This window comes from Nyctereutes procyonoides, unplaced genomic scaffold, assembly GCF_905146905.1.
Source record: "Nyctereutes procyonoides isolate TBG_1078 unplaced genomic scaffold, NYPRO_anot_genome, whole genome shotgun sequence".
Classification (NCBI taxonomy): domain Eukaryota; kingdom Metazoa; phylum Chordata; class Mammalia; order Carnivora; family Canidae; genus Nyctereutes; species Nyctereutes procyonoides.
The window spans coordinates 63,648,557-63,673,755 of record NW_026575142.1 but is presented as its reverse complement, the minus strand read 5'-3'; the positions used below and the strand labels follow the sequence as shown (position 1 = coordinate 63,673,755).

The following is a 25,199-nucleotide window of genomic DNA, read 5'->3' as shown; positions in this document are numbered from 1 at the left end:
CTCATGCCATGGCTATTAAATGTTCAGTAGGAATCACATCTTTACCAATATAAAATACCCTTTTCCACCAAATTAAAACCCTTGCCTTGAATTCTGTCTTGTTTAAAAAATATGGCCACCCTGTATTTTTAAATTAATTTCTGTCTATTAGTGTTTTGCCATCTTTTGACTTTAAACTGGTAGCATTTTGCCTAGCTTTGTCTCTTTTAAAAACCAATAGTTTTTGTTTTTCACCCAGCATGGTAATTTCTATCTTTCAATAAAAGACTAAATCTATTGGTAATTTTAATATAAGTGTTTAGCACTTTGTCATGCTTATCTTTTTCTCTTTGCATTGATTGTGTTCCTTTCCTATGTTCTGAAATATATATTTTCTATGAATGTGAAGAAAAAAACATCTACTGAGTCCATGATGTATACAATAAGGCATTTAATACACTTTCTCATATAGCCTCCTGAGTTTTTGAAGTGATCTGAAGTATTTGATCCAGAATACAATTATTAACTTTTTCCTACTATAGGAATCTTATTTCATAAGAATTAATTTTAACATCTTGTTTTAAAACAATAGTAGCAACTATATAAATGTCATTTGTTTCATTATTTCATAGTCCCAATCTTGAATTCTTGATTATCATTATTTAGCAAGTATGTATGCATTTTTTGTTGTTGGTGGTGATGGTGGCATGTTTGTCTCTGTATGACTAAAAGACTGTTTTTTTGTTCTCATGCACATTGAATCACAAACCAGCTGGATGAGCAGTTTTGAATCATAAATGAATCCCACTGCAATTCTGTACACAGTGGTCTACTGCCTTCATTACTAAATGCTGCAGAAGACAAATCTAATGACAAGATGATTTCCACTCCCTTTATTTTTACTTGCAGTTCTTTAGGTTCTCCTTCCTCTTCATTTTAAAATAAAAATTAACAAATGAAAAAACAAACAAAGTATGGCTAGACCTTGGTCTCTATTTGCTAATTTTACCTGGTGTTCTGTGACAAAATTATATAAGATGAGACTATTTCCTTCTATTTTGTCTGCAAGACTGGGTTCCTTATAATTCAATCTTCTATAACTCTTCCTTATATATATTTTTTTCAATTTTATAATATACATTTGGCCTATGAACAATGTGAAAGTTAGGGGTTCTGACCTCTGTACGGTTGAAAATCTGTGTATAACTTCTGACTCCTCCAAAACTTAACTACAAAACAGTCTACTGTTGTTCAAAAGCCTTATGGATAACTTAAACAGTCGATTAATACATACTTTGCATATATTTATATACTGTATTCCTTCAATAAACCTAGAAAAAGAATATATTAAGAAAATCAGAAGGAAAATACATTTGTAGTACTATATTTATCAAAAAGACCTGTAAGTGAAACTGTGCAGTTCCAACTTGTGTTGTTCTTCAAGGGTTAACTATACTCACATTTTTACATGCACATTTTTAAAGTATATAGTTCAATGGGTTTTAATATATTCATTAAGCTGTACCATCACCACTATTTATTTTTGGAATATTTCATCATCCCAGAAAGAAACCTTTTAACCATTAGAACTGATCCTACATTTCCCATGTCCCTTGGTATTAACCTATTTTGTCTTTATGGATTTGCCTATTCTGAATATTTTATAGAAAACAGCCTGTTGTGTTTTTTTTTTTTTTTTTTTTTTTAGCCTACTGTTTTCAAGAGACATTCACATTGTAGCATCTTTCAGTTCTTCATTCCTTTTTATGGTCAAATAATATCCCATTGTTTGGCTATACATTTTATTCATTCATTGAGCGCCTTTTAGTTTTTAGAAGGGGGAGGGGAAGAGCGAGGAGAGAATCTTTTTTTTTTTTTTTTTTAAGATCTTATTTATTCATGAGAGACAGAGAGAGAGAAGCAGAGACATAGGCAGAGGGAGAAGCAGGCTCCTTGCAGGGAGCCCTATGTGGGACTAGATCCCAGGATCCCGGGATCATGCCTTGAGCCAAAGGCAGATGCTCAACTGCCGAGCCATCCAGGCATTCCATGGAGACAGAGACTCTTAAGCAGGTTCCACTCCCAGCACAAAGTCCAACACAGGACTCCATCTCACAACACCTGATATCATGACATGAGCTGAAATCAAGAATCAACACTTAACTGACTGAGCCACCCAGGCACCCTTTTACACTGCTTTTTGACTATTAATAATGCTTCTATGTAACATTTGTGTACAAGTTTACATTGGACCTATTTTTTTCAATTCTATAGGCATATGCCTAGAACTTAATTAATAGGTCATATACCAACTATATGGTTGACATTTTGAGTACTGGCTAAATTGTTTTTCAATGTGGCTGCACCACTTTGTATTTCCACCAGGAATTTATGAAGGTTTAATTTTCTCCACATCCTAGTACTTGTTACTCTTTTCTATTTTACTATCTAATGGATATGAAGTAGTATCTCGTTGTAGTTTTTGATTTCCCTCTCCCTAGTGACCAATATTATGTATCTTTTCATTTGCTTATTGGGCATCTGCATATCTTATTCAGAAAGAAATATCTATTCATATCTTTTGCTTACTTTGACTTATTTTTGAATTATATATAAAAAAAAAGTTCTTTATGTCCTTGGCTGTCTCTTCCCAAATATTTGATTTACAAATATTTAAGCTCTTTCTGTGGTTTGTCTTCTCGTCTTTTAAATCACAAAAGTTTTAAATTTGATGAAGTTCAATCTGTATTTTCTTTTGTCACTGTGCCTTTGGTGTCATATCTAAGAAACCATTGACTAATGCAAGGTGATGACAATTTGCTCCTATGTTTTCTTTGAAGTATTTTATAATTTTAGCTCTTATGTTTAGACCTGTGATCCATTTCAAGTCAGTTTTTGTACATGGTGTGAGGTGGACCCAATTTCATTCTTTGCAGGTGGATGTCTAGTTTTTTTTTTTTTTTTTAAAGATTTATTTATTTATTCATGAGAATAAAGAAAAGAAAAAGAGGCAGAGACACAGGCAGAGGCTCCCCGCAGGGAGCCTGATGTGATCCCAGGATCTTGCCCTGAGCTGAAGGTAGACACTTAACTGCTGAGCCACCCATGCATCCCCAGTTGTTTCAGTATTATTTGTTGAAGACTATCTCTTGTCAAACATCAATTGACCACAAATATAAGGGTTTGTTTCTGGACTCTCAATACTGCTCCACTAATAAATACATGTTTGGGTACACTGCATTTTCACATAAATTTTAAAATCACCTTGTCAATTTTTTCAAAAAAGATCTAATTTTATTCATTGGATCTACAGATTTGGGAAATAGCACCATCTTAACAACACTGAGAGTTTCAATCCATAAACAGAAGATATCTTTCAATTTATTTCGGTCTTTTAAAATCTCTTTTAGTGATATTTTGTACATCGTTTTATGTTTTTGGTATATAAGTCTTGTACTTCCAAAGTATTTAATATGTTTTGATGCTATTTTATTTTTCTTAAATTTGTTTTTGGATGTTCTTTGCTGGTATATAAAAATACAATTGATGTCTTTATCTTATATCCTGCAACTTTGCTGAACTTATTAGTTTTAATTGTTTTGTGTGTGTGTGTATGGCCTTTCTAGAGTTGTCTATATGTAAGACCATTTTGTCTGTGAATAAAGATAGATTCACTTCTCCCTTTCCAATCTTTGTCTTGCCTCATTACCCTGGCCAGAATCTCTAGCACAATGTTGACTAGAAGGTGAGAGCAAACATCCTTCTTATTCTTGATCATAAAGTAAAATATTCATTCTTTCACCATTAAAAATGGTATTAGCTGTTGCATTTTGCATATATCCTTTATTAGGTGAGGAGATTTTCTATTCCTAGTTTAAGTATTTTCATCATGAAAATGTGTTAAATGATGTGCTTTTTCTTCTATTGATGTGGTACATAACACTGATTGATTTTCATATTAAACCAACCTTGCATTCCTGTAATGAATCCTACTTGATTTTGGTACATAATTTTTATTTGTTGCCAGATTTGATTTGCCAGTATTTTGTTGAGGATTTCTGAGTATATATTTATATTTTCTTTCTTTTTTTTTTCCTGTTTTGGTAGTAATTTGCCCATTTCATCTCGGTTATATAATTAATACCATGTAATTTATCACAGTATTCCCGAATAATCTTTTATTCCTACAAGATTGGTAGTGATGTCTTTTCTTTAGAATATTCACTTTTAAATACACTTTCTTCTAAATTCGAATAGTCTCTTAGCTTCTTTCTTAATTGACTGACATGGCTTCCCACAATATTTACTATGTTGTTCATATCCTTTTTTTAAAAAAAAGAGAGAGGACAGAGACATAGGCAGAGGGAGAAGCAGGCTCCCTGCAAGGAGTCTGATGTGGGACTTGATCCCAGACCCTGGGATCATGCCCTGAGCCAAAGGTAGATGCTCAACCACAGAGCCACTGAGGCGTCTCTATGCTGTTCATTCTTAAATGTATTTTTTTAAAGGTTTTATTTATTTATTTATTTATTTATTTATTTATTTATTTATTTATTTGAGAGACAGAGAGTGAGTGAGTGAGAGAGAGCATGAGTGGGGGAAAGAGCAGAGGGAGAGGGAGAAGCAGGCTCTCTGCTGAGCAGGGAGCCCGATGCAGGTCTTGATCCAGGGACTCTGGGTTCATGACCTGAGCCTCAGACACTCAGCCTACTGAGCCACCCAGGTACCTCTCTTAATTGTATTTTAAAGTTTGCACTTTACTTTTACATATATTGAGGTTGTTTCACTTTTATGTTATTCTCATTATACCTATACAATATTTTGTGCAACACTTGAAAATTTTTTTACAATTAGTTGATACCATTTCCAGTTTCCTGAACATTTATTTTAGCAGCAGGATGTACTTAAATTTAGAGTTTTTAGTTTTCATTTGAATTAAGTTATAGTTCACTTAAAATAATAAATCATAACAAAATAAAATCTATTATTTAATAAAATAACATTTATGAACATGCCAGATATTCTGCAATGCACTTTGTATGAAATCTCATTATACCAACATAAATAGCCTTTGAGTCAAGTTACAGTTTACAAAACCAAATTTGAATCCAGTTTTGTTGGACTGCAGAGCCTACATTCTTTAACTAATGGTTGACAAACTTTTTTAAAAGGGCCAGATAGGAAATAGTTTAGGCTCTGGGCCCTGTGGTCTTTGTCACAATGATTCAACTCTGCTGTTGTATCAAGAAAGCAATCTTCATGATATGTAAATGATGGGCATAGCTGTGTTTCAATAGAATTTGATTTATAAAAAAAGTAGTGTGCCTGTAGGCACAGTATGCCACCTTGTGCTCCTAACCAACACCCCACACTGCCCTACTTCTTTCTCAGAGCCGTCCCGATTGCCACATTAGATCAATTTCTTCTGCTTCTGGACTTCTACTATAGCAGCTGTTGTAATACCAGTTTTAAGTCACATATTTTTATGTAAATGTGTTTTTATATAAATGTGTCTCCCAATGTCTTCTTTTATTTACTGTATTAAAAGATTATGCCAAGGAGTAAATGTCTTAATATAGTTTGTTCTATCTCTCTAAGGTACCCAAACCCATACTACAAATTGTAAAAGTAGTTTAATATCTCTGATTAGGAGGGGTTTTTATGTTGAAAGAATATGTATTTGTTTCCATTTTCTTATTTTCAACTTTTCCCTCAGACTTTCCTAACCTCAAGGAATCACTGGTTATCAAAACTGTAAGTCAAAGATGTGTCCTTGTAAGAACTAGTCAAAACTTAGGTAATAATTACTGAATGGATGTCAGTAATATTTTTCACATTTTAGGAACGAGTAATAACACCATTTTCCAGGATTACATTGTTTTAGAGTGAGCTCCTCTCTATGAAACAACGGCATGTTTTCCTTTTACAGGCAGCTAAACAAATCTCTAAAAGGAATCAAATATCCAATTGTTCTTTCGTTTGTATTGTATCTATATTCTCAAATGCAGTCTACTTGGAGATTCTTTGATACCTTGAGTTTTAAAGCAGATTTACAACAGAATCATCCTTTCAGGTATTATTATGTCTGTAATAAAAAGTATAGGTCAAGTATTAAACGTGGTATGGGCCAGATGACCTTTAACCAGAGATATCATCAGTATCTGACGAATGCCTTCGCTCAGACTTGAAATTTGATAGTCATAGAAGTGAAAACTTAGGTTTAAGAAAGTTAGCATTTTCTAACCTGGGTGGAAAAAAAACAAATAAGCGTGAGGGAGAAGTTAGGATGAGAGGAAGTACGATTTAAAATTAATATAATTTTAATTATCAGACAACAGTTGAAACTATCGACTGGTTACCCCCATTCTCAAGTCACTTTTTGCCTACTTTATCCACCACAAAAGCCCAAAGTCATTGATACTCTAGCTTCCTTTAAAGCTAGGGCCACCCAGAAGCTAGGGACCAGTAGATCCACAGGAGACATTTGTAAGAGGAGGTTGTTGGGAAAGCTATTATTTCTTGCTTAAAAGAGAAAGACTCGAGTGGTACAGTCATTCCTTATCCTTCCCGCCCTGAACTAGAATATGATATTTGGATCAGCAGGGATATCCATCTTGCAGCAAGCACGAGAAAGGACATGAGGATAAAACCCTTACAACATTGAGCCTCTAAACCAAAAGTAAACAACTTCTTTTAGACTTCTTGTTTTGGAATAATAAATCCCTATTGTTTTATGTTATTGTATGAAAAACTGGAAGCTGAAAGCATTTCTAATTGACACATACTATAAAACTATTTTTTAATTGTCAATTATTTTGGGGCCGTATAATATAAGCAAGAATTTGCTGTTTTAGATAATCTTGGTAGTAAGATTTCTTCTGCAAAATGTTTAACTTTATATTAGTAATTATTAGCTAAATCTGCTCTTATGATAAAAAAACATGAATAGTTATTATTAGGCCTTTATAATTTTAGGTTATTGTCATTTTAGTATAATTTTTAAAAAGTTCCCTGATTTAGCAAAAACAAAAATTATATACCATCGTTATGTGGCTGTAAGGATACTGGTGTTATCAAAATTATATCCAGTATTATATGTCAAATGACTTATGATATAAAATACAATTTAGGGGATCCCTGGGTGGCTCAGCGGTTTGGCGCCTGCCTTTGGCCCAGGGCGCGATCCTGGAGTCCCGGGATCAAGTCCCACGTCAGGCTCCTGGCGTGGAGCCTGCTTCTCCCTCTGCCTGTTTCTCTGCCTCTCTCTCTTTCTCTCTCTGTGTCTATAATAAATAAATAAATCTTTAAAAAAAATAAAAAAATAAAATAAAATACAATTTAATCTGCTTTGAACGTAAAACAAGTGATTTAATATATGTAAGGAATTTAGGATATTTTGTACAGTTTCTTAACTGGACGGCTGATTATATCTAAAAAACATTAATTGCTTCAATGATTTTAGATTGCTTTGTGAAGTACTCAACAATTAAATGAATGGCAAAATTATACATCATAATACAGTGTTTATAGCACATTACTAAAAGGTGGGAAAACAATAAAGTTTATTAATTCTTCAAGTTACATAGGGTTAAAGACCTTAAATAAAACTAGTTAGTTTTTCAAAGCAAAATTTAGGTCATCAAGAAAATAACAGAAGCAATCCAAAGTGGGCAACATATCAAAAGCACGGCAGTGAGCTGTTCCGGGCCCATTTAAAAGAAGCCAAGCTGCTAGGAGGGAAATGGGCTTCAAGTTGTTAGGTACTCATTAAATTGCTAGATTGTGCAATAGATATCACTTTGTGACACTCGAGTTACTGTTATTGACAACTCTGATATGAGATAGATCTGGGAAAAACAGTACACTTAGGAAAATGAGATTATTAAATCAAAATAAATTCCATCTGCCTTCCTTCCCACACTAAATTAGGAGTGGTGAGGAGCTCAGAAGGCTCCTTTCCTAGGCAGAACCAGGAGGAGGTCTTGAAGCAATGGCTGGAGCTGGAGGTACCATGCACACTTCAGCAGCTATGAAGTACAGTCGGCTAGCACTGAGCACTGTTAACGCCAAATCTCAGAATTCATCCCTCCCCCATGCTTGCTCAAAGATGACAAATGCCTGTATAATTTAGGCTTAATAAGCCTGAAGCAGGCCTCCGGATGCAACCATTTCACTAAAAACTGAACACCTAAGACCAGTTAAAATTTTTAGTTACGATAAAGCCTCATATTACATTTATCTGTTTTCCTCTAAGTCTCTATTTCTGTGTCAAGAAAGAAAAGTCATAGAAAGTATGTATGAGTGTGTGGGGAATGTTACTTAAAGGTATATCTTTAAGTCAGCAAAATTTTAGAGGCAAAGAGAGATCAAACTCCAAAAGGGATCCAATTAATGACTTTATATCTAAAGTATACTCATAGGTAAGGTTGCAATTAATAGCAATGTTTGCTCTATTCATTCACAAAGTCAATAGTAGACACCAATATTTATATTTAGCTCTATTTAAGCAACTGTTGTGGGCAAAGGGCTGCATTTGGTGCTAAAACAGTTGTCTAAGAAAAAAAAATCACTTTTCTAGTTGTAGCTGTTTGTGAAAAATGTAAAACAGTGTTTCATTATAGGTTGTCAAATATTAAACCAATTATTACCAAGTACAGACTTTGTATAAGGCTCTTAAATAGAAAGGCAAATGAAGCTCAGTTCTGAAGTTACTAAGCATCTTGTGAAGAAGACAGTTATGAACTCAGCTAACTCTATACAAGGCACAATGCTAAGCATGAAGAGTAATGCCGAAGCAACATGAAGAAAGAAGCTAATCATCGATTCTAAGCCAATCTGTATCTGTTTGCATGCTGGAAAGATGTTTAAAAAGTAAAGAAAAGGCAGTTAAATATCTGCTATTATTAAATTTACTACTACAAAACCATTTGTAATTAACTCGAGTTCTCCAGGTCTTATAATAATGAAAGGACAATCGCATTTGAATTCTTCATTCTAACACTAATCAGGTTAATTTGTTTCTGGAAGGCTGAATGCAAAAGACAATAAATGCCCAGCTCCACATGTGTTTAAATATAGTCTGCCTTCCTTTCTTGTTTTTTTGTTTTTGTTTTTTTTTAGAAATGATAAGAAAAATGGAAGAACAAATTCGCTTTTTACAGAATGAAATATGTGTTTCATGAATAAGCTTCAACAAAGGTACCTTACTCAGGTAAAAGGGTACTGAGTCATAGGGTTCCCTGGCTAGAAAATGCAGACCTTGTTTGCCACCAATCAGAGAGCCCTTTCCTCTCATCCGTATTCCCTATCTCTGGGATGAATTTAGAAATGTTGGCACACAAAATTGTACATTATTCTTTGTAGCCCACACAATCTGAATGAAATCGGGCCCAATGGACATTTTTGCAAAGGCCAACCAGCACAAAGACATTCTCAGAAAGCCTAATGTATAGTAATTATTCTGTGAGGTCAACTTAACTCTTGTCTATCAAAATGCAAAATGTCTCGATGTGTACATTAAAAACATCTTAGTAGTTTTAATTCAGTAAGCGGTTATAGGGCCATTTCTTCATGTTGAGCAGAGGATGCTCAGAACAAGCAGGAGATAGGAAAGAGGTATGTTGTCTCCAGGAGCTAATAATCTAGTTATTTAAAACACACTTACTGAACTTCAAGCACTAAATTTTGAAAACATCAGAAGACTGAAAACAAAACAAAAACAAATCCCTACCTTTGTATAATAATTAATCTTGATCCCCCAAAGCAGTACTTAACCCTTGGAAGTTTGCTGTAAAAAGGGGGGGGGGGAGGTGTTCTTGCTCCTCTGTAGGGTCTGATTCAAGAATCTCTGTTACTAGGGTGGGGAAACACCTTTTAGGTTTTTACTTGTTTTTAAATATTATGTCCAAATAATTCATTCACTTAGAAGTGAATGTATGAGCAGAAGATCTTTTTTAGCTTTGTTTTAATAACCCATGATTACTCAAAATCTAATGAAATAATGTCAGTCTGACTCCTGTTTAAAAGGACAATATAGGAAAGTACTGTTTCTCACTATGGGTATTAAGCTTCTGGAAATGATTGGGGGAAAAAAACCCAGGGAACCACTTATAGGCATTTAACAAAACAGATGGAATCTCTTTTCTCTCTTGCTAAGGACAGTTTCTCAAACTGTTTATCAAATGGTACTTTTCATATCTATTCCCTTCTATTAATCACCTTCCCAACACACCAAAACAATTTGATGTTGAACCTTTAAGTCTTGTTCTTTTTGTGCTGCATGCATCAGTGAATCCTCCTGTTAGAAAGAGAAATCCATGCTACTCAATTATTTTCACTCAGTAAGTTTACAGTCAGAATTTTGAATTTTAAAAAAGTTCAAAATATACTGTAATTTGAAATTAACCAAGTCTTTTGGCTAAAGAACAGTGATCCCCAGAGCATTGTTCGTTCCAGAGAGACATTCTGCACTCTGTTGGTTTTTCTTTCTCATCATATCATATGCTAATAGCTATACGCAAGTAGTAAAAATCAAGAGCAGAATAAATAACATGCTTTAACCTAGGTAGTGCTTTACATAAAATTATAAACTGTCACATAAAGAATCATCCTGACACCAATAACATCATACAGTCAAGAAGTCTTTAGATTATCTGAGATTTAATGTGAATATCAATTTAAAATCTCTTGACAGAAGCTCAAGGTAACAAATACCCAAGTACTATACATTGCTAAGGATTTTCTCCCCTATAAAAAAAACATGGTCTTACTCCCAAATAATACAAGAACCCAATCTCTTTTCGGTGACAAATTAAAGGGGATTCAAATCTTGGAAGCAGGCAAAAAAAAAAAAAAAAAAAAAAATCCAGTACTTTAATACTACAAACTCATCCCACTCCTAATGAGACTCTATGATACCTCACAGCAGAGGACCCAGAGATAGTTCTAATTCCAAGTACATCTGAATTTCAACTGTGTTGATATTTTTTCTATCCCAGCTCCTTAACTGATTCTCAATATTCCCAGTATTATTATTAATTATTATTATTATACAGGGTAAATAAATTAGTGACAGCAAGTGTTCAATTTTAAAAAATCAATCAGTGCCAGAGACTAAGGAAGATGCTAAGACCCTGACTCAGAACAATCTACTTTATCATAAATAGCAAGGGTAAAAACAATCTTTTCCAAGCCTCACAATACTCTAGAATCCATTTTTTTTTCTCCTAAAATCATTTACATAAGGTCTCATCAGCTATGTGGATTAATAGGCTCTCCTGTGATACAGCAAAGATAATCTCAGATCCTTATCATGGCTAAGTTTAGTGGCTGCTATTGCTTTTTCTTTCTTCTAAGCTCTCTGCTGCTTCTAATACCTGATCTGCTCGGGGACAATCTAAAAGCAGCTGTTTCTCTAAGATCTGTCCATCTATATATTTCTCTGGCATGTAAGAATGTGGCAGGGGGTGCTAGAGAGGAGGAGTAAATACACTGATATGTCATTTAGGCTTATCGGTAAGTAGCACTCAGTAGGATAGAACTTTAACCTGTGAAGAGAATTCCTTCTGGCCATTTCTTTTCAAAAAGGAATTTTGTGTGTGTCACAAAAATAAAATCCGAAAATCCTAAGTAAATGAGGAAAGCATGCAAACCCCAAAATAAAAGGTAATTTCTCCATTGTATTGATCCAAGGTAGGAAAAACAAAACAAAACAAAACAAAACAGATTATTCGCCCAGACCCTGGGAGTACACAACTGTCACAATGAAAGCATTTCAGAGCAAAATGTGCTGCAATGTGCTACTATGATTAAAAGCCATGTAATCTGAAAGACCTCTGTAACAAAAAGAAAAATAGCTATTTACACACTTTTCTAAAAAAAAAAAGGGGGGGGCTGCAGTTTTGTGATAGTTACACAAAGGGAGGTGTGACTTTCACCTATACCTAGTATTAAAACCGTATTTTCATCCACAGGTATTTAACAACATTCGAAGAAATTGCACATGGTTTAACACTAAGAATAAACTACTATTTTATGATACTATTACATGTGTTTTACGCCTAACCCCGTCACAACACATACTGGGGGTCATCATTCAGCACACACTCCCTAAACAGGAAAGATCTTCACACAGTTTCCCCCTGTACTTTAGTTTTTTTTTTTTTTTTCCCAAATGTACAATTACCAGCCCCAAAAGAGAGGATAAGGAGCGGCAACGAAGTACACCATATGTTCCCACTGTAGGCTGAGTCCTAGTCTTTGTTCCAATATCCTAGAGCCGCTGCTAGGAAAGCTAAGTGTCATCCATCCATGAAAGCGGCTTTACGGTATTGCGGGCAAAGTTATACTTCTGATAGGTTTGGCCATCTCGATTATTCCTGCCTGCATTTGCTCCCTTCATACAAATCCCCTTCAATTTTGGGAACCTGCGGTAAACCACCCTGGAAAACAGGTCGGTCGCAGGACAACCCGATAAAGCAACGCACAGGGTAAATAAACACTGAAGAAGAAATGCAAAGTTATTTTCCTAGTGCAAGAGTTTTTAAGTAATTCCGTATCAATGACAAAATCTCTCTCTTTTTTTTTTTTTTTTGCCAGCTGCGCACCTACCCAGATGTCATCCACCTTATCCTCAATCAGCAGGGTTTCGCTCAATCTTAACATCTCCCGCAACAGTTTTAATGCTATAACTCACACCAAAGACCACTAGCCACGCCCTTTATACCCAGAATCAAGCCACCTTTTGCTTCCCGCCCCCCCCCCTTACAAAGTCCAAAATGCACATCCGATGTCATCTAAGAGGGTTCGGTTCGCACCGGGTCCCTAGCCCGAGTCGGAGACCCTAGCTGCGCCCTGAGGACCCCCCTGGAAGTCGCCCTCTCCCGGGCGCTGTGCGGCGGCGCGGAGGGGGCGCCCACGCTTACCTCCCGCACACCTGCAACCCCCGGCGGGATGCTGGAGCCGATGCTCGGGGGACCGCGCTCCGCTCCGCTCGAGCTCCCGCTCTCGGCTCTCCCGGGAAACTAGAGTCCAGCCTGCGCCTCGGGCTGCTACAGGGACCCAAGCTCCGCCTCCCCCTCCTCCGGTTGGCGAACTCGGCGGCTGTCGCTCCTCCCCCTGCTGCTCCTGCGGCCGCCCCGGCCCGCGGCGGCGGCGGGAAGCGGCTGCGCCCGAACCTTCCCGCTCCCTGCGCTTCTGCAGCTGTTCGGCCGCTTCCCTTCCCCGGGGACCCCCCCCCCGGGCTCACACCTGCAGCTGCTTCCTGCCCCGCCCCGCCCCGCCCCGGGCGCCTCCTGGAGAAGCCCAGGCTCACCCGATCCCTTCCCGACGCCGCCTGGCGTGCCCGGGGCTCGTCCGCTATCGGGGAAGCCGCTGCTCCGGCCTGGACGCATCCCCTCCCGCCCTCCCTCCCTCCACCCCGGCGATGCCCCGCTCGGTGCAGCGTCCGCGGCTCAGCCGCCCCACGTTACCCGCCTCAGGACCTCCCCCCCCCCCCTGCACCCCCTTCCTTCCTGGGCCCTGCCTGCCCGCCCCCACAATGGGTGAGTCGCCCGCAGGGCCGACCCAGCACCCTGATTGGTGCAGGTGAGAGCTGACCCCGCCCTTCCTCCTCCTCCCCGACACCCTCTCTCTCCGTCCCACCTCCTCCCGCAAAGGCAGGGAACTCTCCTGCTATTGGCTAGAGCTGTCCCCACCCATCGCCTTGGGCTCTACCGCACGGCCTGCCGGGAATCGTAGTCCGGCCCGTGTCGGAATGGCCGCCGACGGCGGCTGGCGGGACTACAAGTCCCGAAAGGCCCCTGCGCGACTCCGGCCGGGCAGGATTCCGGACAACGCCTGGTTCCTCTCGGGTCCTTCCGGCGTCGCCGGAGTGAATTGATCCGGGAGTTGAAGAGGGCTCCGAAGGTGGGAAGTGAAGTCAGTGCCTCAGTTGCCGGTAAGGCGTGGCCGCCCCGTCCCGGGGTGCGAAGCCCCGAGCGGCGCGGAAGAGGGCGGGGGCCGCGCGGGGGCCGCGGGGGGCCGTCGGCTGGGCTGTGGCGGGCGGCGCGGACGCGGCTGGGAGCGGGGCCCTCTGCGCGTCAGCGAGGTTCCCCGGCGCGAGCGGCGGAAAGCGGGTTCGTAGACGCCGCCTGCCCGGTTCGGGCCCGGACGCCTCCAGGAAGTCTGCTCCAGGTGGGGGCGGGAGGGGAAGGGCGAGCCCGGCCTCGGGTGCCCGGGGGGAGGGAGCGGGCGGATGTGCCTGGGGTGGGGTCCTCCGAAGGTGTGGCCTGGGGCGCGGAGAGGTGGCTGCTGCGCCTGGCCCTGCGCTTGCAGGTCGGCCGGGGGCGGCGGGGGAAGGGAGGGGCGCTGGGGAGTCGGCTCTCGGGGTGACCCCGGCTGTGCCCTCTGGGGAGGAAGAGTGCGCCGTTGGCTGGCGGGGCTCTGCGGGTTCAGGTCCAGTTCCCTGACGTGGCCCCTCTCAGGAGGCAGGTCTTGCCTCTGACCCCCGGGGGGGCAGTTCCCAAGGTACCTTTGCACCCCTTGTGCTCTCAGAGACTCTGTTCTCAGGCGCCGACCAGAAGCCGAGGGGACAGGCGACATGCCCAAGGTCACACACCTGGGGACAGGTCTGAGTCCAAGCCGCTCATAATCCAGTTTCTTTCTTTCTTTCTTTCTTTCTTTCTTTCTTTCTTTCTTTCTTTCTTTCTTTCTTTCTTTCTTTCTTTCTTTCTTTTTTTAAGATTTTTATTTATTTATGCATGAGAGACACAGAGAGAGGGAGAGAGGCAGAGACACAGGCAGAGGGAGAAGCAGGCCCCACGCAGGGAGCCCGACGCGGGACTCGAACCCGGGTCTCCAGGATCCCACCCCGGGCTCAAGGCCGCGCCAAACCGCTGAGCCGCCCGGGCTGCCCTATATAATCCAGTTTCTGACTCAGAGGAAAGAGCAGGGAGGTTGGGTGTTTTTTTTTTTTGTTGTTGTTTTGTTTTTTTGAAGTGAGTAGGGGGAGATTGCAGAGTAACGCATTTTATGGTTTTCTTAGGAGCCCTTTGTGAGATGAAGAGTTTGTGTGTGTGTGTGTGTGTGTGTGTGTGTGTGTGTTTTTGAGTTGGAGAAATTCCTCCATGAAGGAAGGACACACACTTTTTTTTTTTTTTTTTTTTTAAAATAAGACTGAGTTTCAGCTGACTTACGGATGTATTAAGCGATGGACTACATTTCAAACGGTAGAGAATGACCTAGGAGAATGTCAAAATACATCCTATCCTTATATTTAAGAGATACACCTATTTCCCTCCCTACCTTAGGGCTGACTGTTGCCACTCTCACTTGAGTAGAGCCAGCAGCGGTAGCGTGGGAATTCTTTCACAAGACTTGTTTTTTATTTATTTATTTATTTATTTTTTTTACGCTGTGTTCAAGTCACAAAGCATCAGGAGAGGTGACTGTGCTCCTTTACTAGAAAAGAGGGTACGTTGCATTTCTTGGAAGTAGCATCACATTTTTTGTTGTTGTTGTTGACTCCTGTTTCCTTGTCCCCCTCATTTTCTGGACTCCAGTGTGTTGGTGAGTTTTTCTTAGCGTTGTCCATGACTTTTAATTCATCCTATTTAAAGAATGGGAAAAATTGGACATTTACATTTTATTTTTAAAAATTTTTTTTTTAAGATTTTATTTATTTATTCATGAGAGACAGAGGAGAGAGAGGGGCAGAGACACAGGCAGAGGGAGAAGCAGGCTCCATGTATGGAGTCGGACGTGGGACTCGATCCCCGGTCCCCAGCATCGCGCCCTGGGCTGAAGGCCGGCACTAAACCGCTGAGCCACCTGGGCTGCCTCACATTTATATTTTCTATTGAGCAGAGAGCAGTATGCTTGTAATACAGTCTTCTCCTTTATAATTGTTAGTGTGACCATTCATAGCTTATGAATATTATCTTTTTTTTTTTTTTTTTTTTTTAAATATTTTTTTTTAATTTTTATTTATTTATGATAGGCACACAGTGAGAGAGAGAGAGGCGGAGACACAGGCAGAGGGAGAAGCAGGCTCCATGCACCGGGAGCCCGATGTGGGATTCGATCCTGGGTCTCCAGGATCGCGCCCTAGGCCAAAGGCAGGCGCTAAACCGCTGCGCCACCCAGGGATCCCATGAATATTATCTTTAATAGAATCTTAGGTGTGTGTTTTTTGACATGAGGATTTCCTTTGTGTTGTTTACATACAGTAATTCAGTATCTACCGATAGCTAGTAGTTAATCATGGTTTACTGTCATGTAAGTTGACCACTGAAATATGCTGCTTTTTTAACGTACTCTGCAAACTTAGGTTCTACAGTGTATGACTTTTGAATGCAAAAACACTTTGTAGGATCGTAATGTTGCATATTGTTCCCCTTTGACTGAAGTTAAGATGGTCTGGAAATTAGTATGACCTTAAAAGTAGAATATGATCCTATAGAAAGAAGTAGGAAGAATAAGAGTAACGTAGCACCATGAGTAATGCAGTACACAAGGAAGGAAGACCAACTAACCAAATGAACCAGTGGGGATAACTGGTTCCATGCTATGTTATAGACGGAAATGGTAGTTTACATGGACTTCAAACTGAACATGAGTGAGTGATGGTAAAGCAAAAATGTTAACATGTTTTCTAGACAGCACAGGGGGTGTTTCCTTTTTGTTGAGGGAAGTGTGAAATGAGTTCTCTAACTTTTGGCATGCAGCTATGAGGTTGTGGAATGAGCTTTTGAACTAAAAGGAAAATATGGAAGTAAGTAAAATTAATTTATTTTTTTAAAGAAGATTTTATTTATTTATTCATGAGAGACACAGAGAGAGAGAAAGAGAGAGGCAGACACACAAGCACAGGGAGAAGCAGGCTCCATGCAGGGAGCCCGATGTGGGACTCGATCCCAGGTCTCCAGGATCACACCCTGAGCCATAGGCAGGTGCTAAACCGCTGAGCCATCCAGGGATCCTCCAGTAAAATTAATTTAATGCTAGTTTTTTTGTTCTGGGTTCAGTTCTATCATTACTCTTCATCTCTGAGGTCCATCCTAGTTTGGATAATTCATCTATATTTAATGATGGAGTAAGGTTTTTATTGTATTTATCATCTTTCAGTCACATGCTGGTACCCTGTGGTCACATTGAAGAATTTAGGGTTCCCAGAGTTATGTGTATAATTGTATTTTTATAGTAGTTTGTAGTTCATCAGTATCCACATTTGTTCTCAGTTTTGGTTTTGCAGGAGCCTTGTGTCAGCCTTTGGATCTCTTACAGGCCTTAGGATGTTTCCGATGTGCATCTGTCTTTAAGGGTAGAAGTTCATGAGAACAGGACTCTATTACTGCAATCCCAGTAGCTAAAATAATTGAGTACCTGTTTACGGTGTATGAAGTTCAGATTGGTTAAACGTAAGGTCACGTAACTAGTGACTGGTGGGATTAAGGCATAATCCAGGTCTTGTGACTGTAGATCTTACTATTATAGAATAAAGACCCAGTTCCTAAAATTACTTATTTCACACGAGAAAAGGACTTAAAATGACTTAAATATTCAAATTCTCTTACCTTACTCTTACTCTTTTTAATGCTCGCAGTTTATCCTTTGCCTCCTTTTCAGCTTTCCATCCTTACCCCCAGCCTTTCTTATTTACTGCACCTTTCAGTTACTACATAGCAAGTTCCTTCCTGATTTGGGAACCTTTCTTTGTGTTCCATCTCCCTGCGGACTGCACCCTCTCCCCTTTCCAAATCTGACCAACTCCTAGTTCATTTGCAGATCTCATTTAAATGTCATTCCTCAGGGGAACTTTTCCTGACCTTCTTTGATCCCTCCTTCCTGAAACTAGAACTTACTATAGTAAGTTCCCAGTATATCTTCACCATGCTTTGTAACTTCTTTGTAGCATCATCACAACAGGAACTTAATTGTTTTTTCACTTATTTGATAAATGTCTCTCCCTCACTAGACTATAAGCTCCCTAGGTGAGGCCCTCTAGTTTGTCATGTGCCTTACCTCACTAACGCAGTATCTGGCCTGGAGTTAGTTTTCAGTAAATACTTGCTGAATAAGTGAGTAAATGATTGAATGAATGAGTGCATTCATGCACAGGCCTCTAGCACTCTGTTAGGGACAGGAATACAGAAACAAGTAAAACAGACTTGCTTTACACCCTTAGATGAAAGGACTTACGATAGAAATTTTATGATATAATTTGTAGAAAGATGTTTGGTCTTTTTGGAGGCCTCTAAAATCAGGATAGATTGCTTTCTATAGGGAAATGACAAAGGAGTCATTTTCTGTTACAGCAAACTTTCTGTGTAACGGCATTTTGGAGATCTTATCCCTGTACTGCTTTTTGCAAACAGCATTCATTATAACAAAATACAAATGTGGAGGAAACTAACTTTTAATGGGTTCTGTGCTTTACTGATGTGATCTCATTTTGTCCTGAACAGAATCCATGCTTTTTCTTTTTTCTTTGTTGTTTCATTTTGTTTTTTAACCATGATATCTCCTTTGAATTTTACTTGTAGTATCATCTGCTTTAAACAAGGTGACTTTGTAAAATTGAATAGTGCTTATTTCAAAGGGGCTTATATTTTGGGTTTCTAGAAAATTTTCATATTTCACTGGGTCTTAAGATAATACTTTATTTGCTTTAAACCAGATACTTAGGAGAGTAAAATGATCATTATTTTAAAAACATGCAAACTAAAAAAAAAAAAAAAACATGCAAACTAAATTTCAGGGATAAATTTTGTGTTAGGTTTTGGTCGTGAAAACACATTCTCTAATCCTTTGCAGTACTATAATAATCGCATAGAATAAATTGAACAGCTCTGAATTGCTGTAACCTTATATGCTTTCATGGATTTACCAATTCCCTCTCCCACGAGGGATTGTCCACAAATGATTGCTGGTATTTGGCTTTAAAATTTGATAATGCTCCCAGTTTTCATTAATAAGCGTAAGTCTTTGATAAGTCCTAACCTGAATTTTTTATAAAAGTCAGTTTTTATGTTATTTCCTTACTGATTTTTTTTATCCAAGAAATTCATATTTACCTGGTATAACCAATATATGGAGGATAAATCTGAAGTACTGCTGCTTACATGTTTTTGGATTATTAGGGTCATTATGATAGGTAATATTACTAAAAATTTTAAGCTAATTTCATGGTAAGTAAACCGTAAAAGGGATTTTGAAGTTAAATAATTTTATTTGTATGCATATATGTATGTTTCTTCATTTGAAATGTTACCAAAAGTTAGAGCCTTAGATACTGATTTTTTTAGGACACATGCACAGTGTAACCAATGAAAACACCTTAATTGCAGCAGTTAGAAATAATTTATTTGCAGAAAGGTAAACAATGTAGTTTGGTCTATTTTTGTCTGTAGGAAGAGGAAAAATGCAGTTTTTGTTTTTATTTTTTTTTGAAAAATTCAGTTTTTAAAGTTTAGCTACAATATTAATTGCATCTCCAATGTAAGTGTAATATACAATCTTATTTTTCTTTCTTTTTTTTTTTTAAGATTTTATTTATTTATTCATGAGAGAGACACAGAGAGAGAGAGGCAGAGACACAGGCAGAGGGAGAAGCAGGCTCCATGCAGGGAGTCTGACGTGGAACGCTTTCCTAGGTCTCCATGATTGTGCCCTTGGCTGAAGGAGGCGCTAAACCACTGAGACACCTGGGCTGCCCCAAATCTTATTTTTCAATATCGCCCTTATATTTTTGGTTTGAGTAACTTTTTTTAACTGCTCAAAAAGCGAGTTGAGTCTATACAGTCTTACTCTTCTATAGTTGCTTAGAATCAATTGTTGCTATTTAAAAGAAAGGGAAAAAAAAGGATTTTAGCAGCAAGCTTATGATTTACTTGGGTAACAGCAGTGCAGTATATTAAATGATAGGCACTACTGTTTACTCAGGCCATTCCCTTGGAAATAAGTTTACCAGAAGTAAGTATAGATTGTATAATGATACTTTGGTTCATTTCTTTGCCAAATAGTTACTGAGTATATATTACGTGTGAAGTTACCTTAAAAATTTGGAATGAACTGGGATATAATCTGATAGCATTTATTGAGCAGTAACTCAGTGCCAGGCATCACACTAAGCATGCCGCATTACGTCATATAATCCTTGGAGCAGTCCAATGAGGTAGAGGCACTAATATCCCTAATTTAAATTAGAGAAAGTGAAGTACAGAGCGTTTACGCAACTTGCCTGAGGTTATACAAGGAGTAATTGCATGGAATTAGGATTTGAATCCAGGCTGCCTCACTCAAGAGACTATTTTAAATCTTTGCCATGAAAATGATGTAATGATTGAGCTCTATTGGAGGGCAGTTAAATTTAGAGTTGCAGTTAAAAAGAACTTTTATATTAAATGGTAAGGTTGGTATGGTAGGCAAAAATTACTTATATTCAAATTTACTTGAAAAAATCTTTTAGGGAGTTACTACATTGGAGACTAACCTAACTTTCACCCAGCCAGTTTTCTTTTAATAGAATTACTTTTCCTTTGAGTAGTAGGTGATATATATGACTTGTTATCCAGAGCCATGTGGGAAAAGAAATATGTATAACACAGAAATGATCTGCTCATAGAGGTACTGTGGCTCTTAAGTGGCAGGGGGAATAGCAGATCCCTGGTCTGCCCTGTCTTTCATTCTGGGGCTTATGTTCATGAATTGGAATTATGATCACTTAAGGATTTCAGTAGTTCTTTCTTTTTTGTTTTTCTTCAAAAAATGTAAGCATGTGTGTTGAGCTTGTATACAGTAAGTATATGTATAACATGAGGCAGGTATGCTCATGGAGTTATGCAGAGTGGCAGCTTGACATGTATTTCCTTATTGTTCCTCTTCCCTGAAAGACTGCACCACCCTGAAGGGCACAGACTCTTTCTGACTTTTCATCACCACATCTCCACCTAAGACTTGCTGACTTTGACTGCAGAGAACTGCAGTAGCTATTAGGAAATGGAGAAGGGAATAAAAACTTCTCCTTAATGTGGTTTCATTTAGTGGGACAAAAGAGAAGGGTATGGGAAGACTTACATGGGTTACCTAGCCTTTCTAATGTTTTTTTTTTCTAAGTTTTCTTTCTTTTTATCTTTTGACCTCTTTTACCCCTTTTCTTACATATTAAGTACTTCTGCTTGCATCAGTTCATTTGATAATTTTGGGTCAGAGCTGATAGAAGGAAAAAAAATGTATAGTTTCTCTAACTTACTGTTTGGTCCCTGGTACTGAAACACACCTCCTGCCTTATTCAACCATCCTGTCTTCGGGATGAACTGAACTCCAGTGGGGTTGGAGTTACTGAATGACAAAACCCTATGATGTTACTTAACACCCATATTGTCGTCTTGGACTTATATAAGGTTACTATGACAAAAGCCATTTGGGAATGGTAGATGAGTCAGACCTGGCCTCTAGGCTGCAAATGTTCCTTATACCAGTTCACAATGTTGCAAGGTTTAATTAATTTAATTCCAGAGAACTTTGAATTTTGCTCTGGTCACTTATTCAGAAATATCTATCCTTTTTTGGATGTCTTTATCCATAATAAAATCGGCATTCTGGCAATGTTGTCAAAACTCCAGATTTCTGAGGTGCTATCTTAAGTTTGGTGTGCCCCCTTAAAAAATTAATCGCAATTTTGAAAGGAAAGCTACAAGAGGAACAGTATATACAAGCAGATATCCTTTGGTTTTTGTGCTAATAGCATTTGTATTTGAGATCATTTAGGAGCTAAAAGTGAAGTTAATGGCTATCATCAAGGCAAAACCTTGTCCTTATTAGCACCTAGTTTTAAACAAATGACCCAGTGAATTTGTTATCTGTAACTAACAATTTTATCAGCATTTGAGAGCCTTGTGTCAGTGTTTTGGTGCAAAGAAATTTTGGAGGGTAAGGTGAAGAAAATAACACATTGCATTTCATAGAGGATGTTAGGCAATTAAGAGTTATTAAGATAAATGGTAGGTATCTAAGATTTTAAGTGATACAGAGTAGGTGGGCCTAACCCATGTGGTACAGTCTCCTTAAATCGTACCTTCAAGCATAAAGAACAACAGGGATAGTATGAAGGTTTAAGTTTAGCTAAATTTCTAAGGGATTTTAAAAGAAAGCGTTAGCATTATATTGGAGAATTTTTTTTTAATCCAATCTTTTTTTTTAAATTTTATTTATTTATGATAGAGAGAGAGAGAGAGAGAGAGAGAGAGGCAGAGGCAGAGACACAGGCAGAGGGAGAAGCAGGCTCCATGCACTGGGAGCCCGATGTGGGATTCGATCCGGGATCTCCAGGATCGTGCCCTGGGCCAAAGGCAGGTGCTAAACCGCTGCGCCACCCAGGGTTCCCTATATTGGAGAAATTAAAACAAAAGAGATCACAACTACCAATAAAGAGGAAAATAGAAAGATGTACCTCACACTTAATGGCTACTCGGTTGAGCGTTATTTGATTCATGAGTTCCTAGATTAAGAACTGTATAACAAAAGATGAACATATTCAAGGGGATGGATTTGTTTCCTACCTTACAACAAATGGTTTCATTTAAATTTTGTTCAGGCTAGGATTTAACAAAAATTTAGGCATTGGAATAGGAAGAAAAATTAAGGATTGTCACAACTAAAGAGATGTACTATTTTCCTAACTAACAATGAATTAGTTGTACAGAAATATCTTAGAAGCCAGTTGCCACTTTTATTATTGTTTCCATTTCCTATCAGGTATTTCATGGGTAAAAAGTCCTTTGGTTTTGTTGACAGCTATTTATTATACTAGGTTTTTGCCCTTTTATGAATTATCTTAAAATCTTTGATTGCATCTTAATTTCAGTCTGGTACGCAGTCTGCTTCTGGACTACAGTTTTCTCTATTAAAGTTGATATATTTACATGGAGAGAATAAAAAGTAATTTTAACATAGGCTTGACAGATAATTTTATAATTTACTTGTTGACCAAATTCTTTTTAAGTATTTTAAAACCATGTAACTTGCTTTGGATGTTCTATAACTTTTCTTTTCTGGTGGTCCAAGTAATTTATTTATGCCTCCATTGGGCAAATGGGGAAGAAATTTTTTTTTTAAATATGCTATGTAAAGTGGCCTTTGTGACACTGTGATACCAATAAGAGGTTGTCATTGTGTGTGCTATGCAGGTGTGAACTGATGTGAGGTAAACAAGATGCCTAGGGTGCAAAATTTCAGGAGGCACTCTCTCACACAAGTCAGAGCTAAGTTGTGTGCTCTAGGTGGTCTGGTTTGCCTCACCCTAACTTCAATCCTATTGCCATGTCAGGTGCATAGAATTTTGTCTAAAATGTCAATAACAATGGATTAAATGCTTATTGTGTGTCAGCCGCTGTATTAAGTACTTCCTATGCATTTAGTACTCTTAATAACCATGTAAGCTGAGTACTTTATTATTTTCATTCATTTCTCAATAACTTACATGATAACACCAAGCTGAGCAAAAATTGAAACTCAGGTCCTTATTTCAAATTTAGTGCTCTATACCATCCATCTGTGTGTAGAAAAATTTAACTCTTGTCCATTTTATAGATTTCTGTATTAAGAAACAATACTCCTCCCACCCCCCAAGAAACGATGCTCTCCAAAATATGCAGGTGCACACACTGACATGGTGCAGTTAACTTTTAAGGTGAATGAGTTGGAGGTCTCAGCAGCACCAAACTGAGGATCCATAAATTTGTGCTACTCAGTACCACATGGAGTGACCTTGAGTCAGAGGCCCATTGCTGCTTGCTTCAGTTTTCAAACACTGTGTGGAATCTGGAGGTCTTGGCTGTAAACAGGTTGACCCATGGAGGACATAGAACAGGGCAGGTTAGTCTAGAAGTAGTTTCTTTGGCAGACTAACATGTCCTGTACAGTAGGCTATAGTAGCTTAGTAGCATATTTGTTTAAGATGTCTATCACCGTTCTGTTTTGTTTCTTAATGTGAATTTCTGTGGGCATTTTTTTTCTAAGTTGTAAAATTTGGAGACTGGATGAAATACTATATAATGGCTGTTTTCATTTTAAAATTTTAGAGTCTTACATTTAAATTTCTTAAATGCGTAAGCATGTGACAAGAGTAAGGGTAAATTTACTGGTGAGAGATGAGATGTAGAACTGAGTTATGGAAAAATCTGGGTCCAGAAAGGCTTGATAGCGCTTACCCTTACTTTTGGGACCACTCATTCCCCTTTGTTCTTAGTAATGCTTTGTTTATAATGCTTGTGTCCTGATTGTCCTAGAGCATTGTTAAAGAACCCCTATAAAAGGGAGGGGTTGAGGGGTTGGTAAACCAGTTACTTCATCCATTTATTGGACAAATGAACAGTTTAGTGTGTTTTATCTCTCTTGATAAAATATTGTATTTGAAAAACAGGAGTTTTTTTTTTTTTGTTTTGTTTTGTTTTGTTTTTTTTAGATTTTATTTATTTATTCATGAGACACAGAGAGAGAGAGGGTGGGGGGCAGTGGGCAGAGACACAGGCAGAGAGAGAAGCAGGCTCCATGCAGGGAGCCCGACGTGGGAGTCAATCCTGGGACTCCACGATCACACCCTGGGCCAAAGGCAGGTGCTAAACCACTGAGCCCCACCCAGGGATCCCAAGTTCTGCTGTTTTAAAGAGGCTTAAAATCACTTATCTTTCAGGCATCCTTAATTCACCTGGCTGGATGATTTTGCAGGAGACCTGATTTCCAGAAAGAGATTTGATATTTCATCTTAGATTAAAATGTAGTTTTAATAGCTAATATTGAGTAATTATTATGTGCCAGACACTGTTTTAAACACTTTATCTGTAATAACTTGTTGAATCATCAAATCAATTTCAGAGAGACTATTATTGACATTTCATAGATGAGAAGACTAGCACAGAGAAGCTAGATAACTTGCCCCAGATCAAGTAAATAGAGGATCCAGGATTGAATCTAGGGAAGTGCAGTTCTTATTACTTTCTCTCTAATGACAGTACTATTAACGTTAGCTAAGTGTAATGGAAGCAGTCCTATTCCTCTTATTCTGTAGGCAACATTGTGAATTTGGAAGTGCTTTTTAGAATCTTAATCTTCCATAGAAAACTAAATTACAAGTTTTAAGTGACTTTTCTAAGTGTATGTTTAGAACCAAGTCTGCTTATTAGTAAAGGAGTATCTATCTGTGATAGATGTGGGAATTAACAAAGAATGATAAAGAGAATGGA

General features: G+C 38.5%; 2 protein-coding genes across 3 annotated transcripts in view; one reads left to right on the top strand and one right to left on the bottom strand.

The window, feature by feature from the left end:
* SERPINI1 (serpin family I member 1) overlaps window positions 1-13,150 on the bottom strand; it is a 68,994-nt gene extending 55,844 nt beyond the window's left edge. Inside the window, exon 1 of one of the 2 annotated variants that reach the window (XM_055307674.1) lies at window positions 12,914-13,150. The gene's annotated coding sequence lies outside the window, so the exon portion shown is untranslated. Of the gene's footprint in view, window positions 1-12,902 lie in introns of both variants that reach the window. The other variant, XM_055307673.1, reaches the window with a different exon arrangement.
* A 650-nt stretch (window positions 13,151-13,800) lies between these two features.
* Window positions 13,801-25,199, top strand: part of PDCD10 (programmed cell death 10) — a 42,321-nt gene continuing 30,922 nt past the window's right edge. Inside the window, exon 1 of the mRNA XM_055308444.1 lies at window positions 13,801-13,915. The gene's annotated coding sequence lies outside the window, so the exon portion shown is untranslated. The remainder of the gene's footprint in view (window positions 13,916-25,199) is intronic.